The sequence below is a fragment of the Salvelinus sp. IW2-2015 genome, linkage group LG10 (genome assembly GCF_002910315.2).
Source record: "Salvelinus sp. IW2-2015 linkage group LG10, ASM291031v2, whole genome shotgun sequence".
Lineage (NCBI taxonomy): Eukaryota > Metazoa > Chordata > Actinopteri > Salmoniformes > Salmonidae > Salvelinus > Salvelinus sp. IW2-2015.
In genome coordinates, this window is record NC_036850.1 from 22,442,641 (window position 1) to 22,448,331 (window position 5,691).

At 38.1% G+C, this 5,691-nt stretch overlaps 1 long non-coding RNA gene across 1 annotated transcript in view; it reads right to left on the reverse strand.

The window, feature by feature from the left end:
- Positions 1–5,658: 5,658 nt before the first annotated feature.
- LOC139028329 (uncharacterized) overlaps positions 5,659–5,691 on the reverse strand; it is an 8,427-nt gene continuing 8,394 nt past the window's right edge. Inside the window, exon 4 of the long non-coding RNA XR_011480516.1 lies at positions 5,659–5,687. This is a non-coding gene — a long non-coding RNA (uncharacterized lncRNA). The remainder of the gene's footprint in view (positions 5,688–5,691) is intronic.

Genomic DNA, 5,691 nt, shown 5'->3' on the forward strand with positions numbered 1-5,691 from the left:
GATATTTTGGGTCCATGGACAGGAAACTCCCCAGACCTTAATCCCATTGAGAACTTGTGGTCAATCCTAAAGAGGCGGGTGGACAAACAAAAACCCACAAATTTGGACAAACTCCAAGCATTAATTATGCAAGAATGGGCTGCCATCAGTCAGGATGTGGCCCAGAAGTTAATTGACAGCATGCCAGGGCGGATTGCAGAGGTCTTGAAAAAGAAGGTTCAACACTGCAAATATTGACTCTTTGCATCAACTTCATGTAATTGTCAATAAAAGCCGTTGACGCTTATGAAATGCTTGTAATTATACTTCAGTATTCCATAGTAACATGACAAAAATATCTAAAGACACTGAAGCAGCAAACTTTGTGAAAATTTATATTTCTGTCATTCTCAAAACTTTTGGCCACGACTGTACATCTGCTCTCCTTTCTAGCCAATGCCGCTAAAAACCCAGTGCAGGCTCCTGGCAGGTTTTGCAGATATAAGGGGAATTTATAACGTTAACATCCCCACAAAAAGATAACCAACAATTTTAGTTTATCTGCACGAACCCAGCCTTTACTTTGAAACATTCATACACCAATTGGCTTAATAATTTATCTACTAACTAAATAATCACATAAATGCATAAACAAACAACACAGTAGATATGGTTACAAGGAAATTATAGGAAAGGTTCCCTAGTGGGCTAAGCCGATATGACGGCTTGGTGAACAAAGGGAAGTAGGTGTGGACTGAGAACAGCGGGAAAGACAAAAAGGATTCACTACACAGTTGATGATTATATTAATTGAAATGCTAATCCTTTGCACATGAACGCTCACTCATTCGGGAATAATTGCAATCAATATATATTTACGCTCAGTGTGTCGTCCGTCTAAGATTTGCTCTTATTCTGTCGGGATCGATAATCTCAGAGTCTCACCATTTCCTGCCGTGTAGCCAATGCTCCATGTGGTATGGTTAGGAATTCAACAACCATTACAACCTTAGCTTATACTGAGGTTTTTGTGGTCTGAAGAGGATTTCCTCAGGAGGGGGTTTTATTCGTAACAATAGAAAAGGCGGGTCTATGAAGCCAGATCATGTCTGTGCTCACGGGGGCGGGCCAATGCCTTAGTTAAACTTTAGGGAATACAATTCTTTCACATTAAAGGTTTAACATCATGTTACATCATTTCACAAATAGTTTCATCTTTACTCATTCATTTTATACAAGAATTAGATGCAAACCCCATAATTGAGAAATGTACATATTCAGAGATATAGTTGTGTGTGTTTCCTGTCCTCTCTGAGGTCACCAAATGAAACACACTCATCATACCCGTCCCTTAAGTGTCCACGGACCACGGGGAGAGAGTCTCCGCCAGGAATTTACGACCTGAGAAAACAGAACCTGGGTGTAGGAGAGAGAGGGAGATGCCACAATCTATACCCAGAAAGGGCCACGTCACAAGGCAAAAATCTGTCGTTCTGCCCCTGGGCAAGGCAGTTAAACCCACTGTTTCCAGGTACCGAATACATGGATGTCGATTAAGGCAGACCTCTGCACCTCTCTGATTCAGAGGGGTTGGGTTGAATGCAATAGACACATTTCATTGGAATGCATTCAGTTGTACAATTGACTAGATCTTTTCCCTTTCTTGGTTACCTCCCTGACCAAGGCCCATCTCCCCCGATTGCTCATTTGGCCAGGGGGCCAGCTCTAGGAAGAGTCTTGGTGGTTCTAAACTTCTTCCATTTAAGAATGATGGAGGCCACTGTGTTCTTGGGGACCTTCAATGCTGCAGGAAATTTTTTTGGTACCCTCCCCAGAGCTGTGCCTCGACACAATCCTGTCTCGGAGCTCTACGGACAATTCCTTCAACCTCTGGCTTGGTTGTTGCTCTGACATACACTGTCAACTGTGGGACCTATATAGACAGGTGTGTTCCTTTCCAAATCAGTCCAATCAATTGAATTTACCACAGGTGGACTCCAATCCAGTTGTAGAAACATCTCAAGGATGATCAATGGAAACAGGATGCACCTGAGCTCAATTTCGAGTCTCAAGCAAAGGGTCTGAATACTTATGTAAATAAGGTATTTCTGTATTTAATTTGTAATACGTTTGCAAACATTTCTAAAAAACCTGTTTTCGTTTTGTTTATTATGTGGCATTGTGTGTAGATTGCTGAGGATTATTTTTTTTTTTTTATCCATTTTAGAATAAGCCTGTAACATAACAAACTTTTGAAAAAGGGGTCTGAATACTTTCCGAATCCACTGTATAGAGAGGGAGCAGAGTTTTTACCATCGTATTCCCCCATGTTAGGCTAGCTTCCTCTCTGTAGTGTATGTAGGTCTTTGTTAACAAATACTTAAGGTGTGATTTTTTGATAACACTTGTAAGTGTAAGTACTTTAAGTATTGCAATTACTCATTACAATCATTACATTGTACCTAGGGGAGGTTACTGCTGTAAATTAGTGTAAGTACAATGTAACAATGAGTGATACAATACTGTTTCAGCACGTACAAGTATAATTACACAGTAATAAGGGCACTGTAATGTAAAGTGTTACAGATTTTCAAAATGGTGGAACTAAATACATAAAGTGCTTTTATTCTAAATTGTCAAACTATTTGTCTCATATATTATTATTTTTTGTGTGATTTTTTGATAACACTTGTAAGTGTAAGTACAATTAAGTATTGCAATACCATTACAATCATTACATTGTACCTAGGGTAGGTTACTGCTGTAAATTAGTGTAAGTACAATGTAACAATGAGTGATTACAATACTTGTTCATCTGCACGTACAAGTATAATTACACAGTAATAAGGGCACGTAATGTAAAGTGTTACAGATTTTTCAAAATGGTGGAACTAAATACATAAAGTGCTTTTATTCTAAATTGTCAAACTATTTGTCTCATATATTAATTTTTTGATTTTCATAGACAATACTCACTTTTGATGAGAATCATCACAGTCCTCATCATGCGTTGTAACAGGAACAGCCTCCCAGTCCTCACCTACAGAAAACTTAAACATGAAATGAAAGTGTGGGGGGTGGTGGAGCACAATAACCATTTCCTAAAATGTTTACCCCCAGACTATCAGCAATCAGAAAAGCACATTAACAATGTATTTCTCAGAACAGCGACTAGATTTACTGTTCCTTTGCATGTTTTGACTAAAATGTAAACGTTAAACTTCACTGTCACAGTGTACTTGCAAAAATCTCATGAATTTGATGAAGAACATTGTGTTTTATTCCACAGTGTTTGTTAACAGCAATGTATTTGGTCCATGACCTCTGCACTAAATGGAGCTGTTCATTTCCAGTATCTATTCAATAGAATTGTGCTATTGGCTGTTCTTTGAGCAAATACAAAAAGTTAAATTGAGGAATCTTGAAAACATGAGAGCAGTTTAAAAAAAACAACATTCTGATACAGTTCAAACCATGGCTTGATGGGCTCTCGGTGGCCCTCTCTGTTTCCTGTACCGGTGGTAGGTGGACTTGTTACCCACAGAAAAAAAGAAATGTGTTGATGCATTCACATCCTATGCACAGTTCTTTCAGGAACTGACAGGAAACAATGAACAAGAGAACAGCTCTAACAATTCTATGCTGTAAGTAGAAATGTATTTCATCCACTTCGTAGATACATTGTTTATATTTGATTAGGTTTAAGTATTCTGTTAATAAGGTTTAAAACCTTTAAATGTCTTGTGAAAATGTCCATGCTCCGAGGCTTTTGGAGCAGGTCAAAATGAGATTCTAGTGAAACCAGGGGACACAGTCACCCTTAGCTGTGACATTAATTACCCTGGAGTACGAGATCATGTGGTTTGTTCTTCGTCCTGATGCCACTCTTTCAGTAGCCATCACTATAAAGACAAATACACCCCTGCTCTGTGTGTCTTCTGCCTGTTGACGACCTGCTAAGAAATCATTTGCACCCAATAATTCTAACATTTTCACATAATCAGCTTTTTGAAATGTCTTAATATTTACATGGTGCACCTCACGCTGTCATCCAGCTGTTCTTTGTTTTCACATTTATGAGGATGGATAAAAAACGAAACATATGTCCTCTGTTATAGATCCTGAGGATTCTGGAACAACTTGGTTGAAGCCTGCCATCTAGTGGACCAATATCCAGAAAAAAGGAACGCATATAAATTAGGATAGAGGACCAAACATAATAAAATTGAAAGATGACAAAATAAAATTTCTGGTGTTTGAGCTGTCCCGTGATACATTGGGCCAAACTTCTGTCACTTCTTACATCTAAGTAGGTGGTCGATGGGTACTACAGATGTTTACACATTTGTTGCACACCTTGTGTGTGTCTTGACTCGTGTTGATTGCATGAGCAAAATGTTCAGGGTGGTGGAGATAGAAATGTATTGAATAGAACAATATTATTTTAGACATACGATCTTAAAAATCATGTGTCACATCTACCAATCCATCCAAGGACCAATTGTCAAAATAGTAGTGGCTTAACCATAAATCTAACTAAATATTTGTTAATTATCTGAACAACCTGCTATGTTATGCTGTATATAACACTCATCAACCAAATCAGATTATAGGAACATTTTATTCAAAAGGTTAGAGATAGAAAATGTATAAAAGTCACCCCACAACTGGTTGAAAATATAAAATAGGATTTAAAAAACACAATGTGGCACACAGAGCTTAGACAGTAATAGTCAAACATTGCACAGTATTTCCTTTGGTGTCCTCTATAATATATTAAATCATCTAAATAGTATTGCTATCAGTTCTCATACATCTATACACATTTGCAGAAACAAAAACAAAGTACAGTAGATAAGAGATGCTGGTTTACCTCTACAATATAAAATAGGATTTAAAAAACACAATGTGGCACACAGAGCTTAGACAGTAATAGTCAAACATTGCACAGTATTTCCTTTGGTGTCCTCTATAATATATTAAATCATCTAAATAGTATTGCTATCAGTTCTCATACATCTATACACATTTGCAGAAACAAAAACAAAGTACAGTAGATAAGAGAATTCAGGCACTTCTAAAGGTCTCAGATGGAGGATAATGCAGAAAGCTTTGAAAATACATTTACATTATTGTTACCCGATCAAATTTAGCATTTCATTATAGCTGGACAGTTGGCAAGAGAAGTCATCCCCAATGTCCTTGTATAACCCACAGTAAAACAAGGCATGAGCTTCTGTTTGAACTCTGCCAGTAGTCTTTGGGCCAGGAGAAACAGTAATGCATGGTTCAGTTCCCTTTAAACAGCCACTACAAAACGTCACATAACTTAAGCCACCACTAGCTAACGCTAATAGAAGTGAATGGGACATTGCATTTTAGAAAGCCCTTTCAAAAAGATTCCACGGAGCAGACAGCAAAAAACATGCCCTGAGTTTGATTGATTAGAAATGCTCATGGCAAGCCCGCAGACAGGGCAAAATCATAGTGTCTAGCCAACCTTAGTAACAAAGACATCATTTCATTGTTCTGCTGTGTCCATTGATGTGTTTTGATTTAGAACTTGGAGCTCGGCCAAGGGAGGATCTTCATTCAACTTTTTGTGTTTCCTGATGCATACTACTACTACTATACTCTACTACTACTAGTACTACTACTACTACTCCCCTACTGTACCACCGCCCAGCAAGCTGTTTCCACATGTAGACCTGC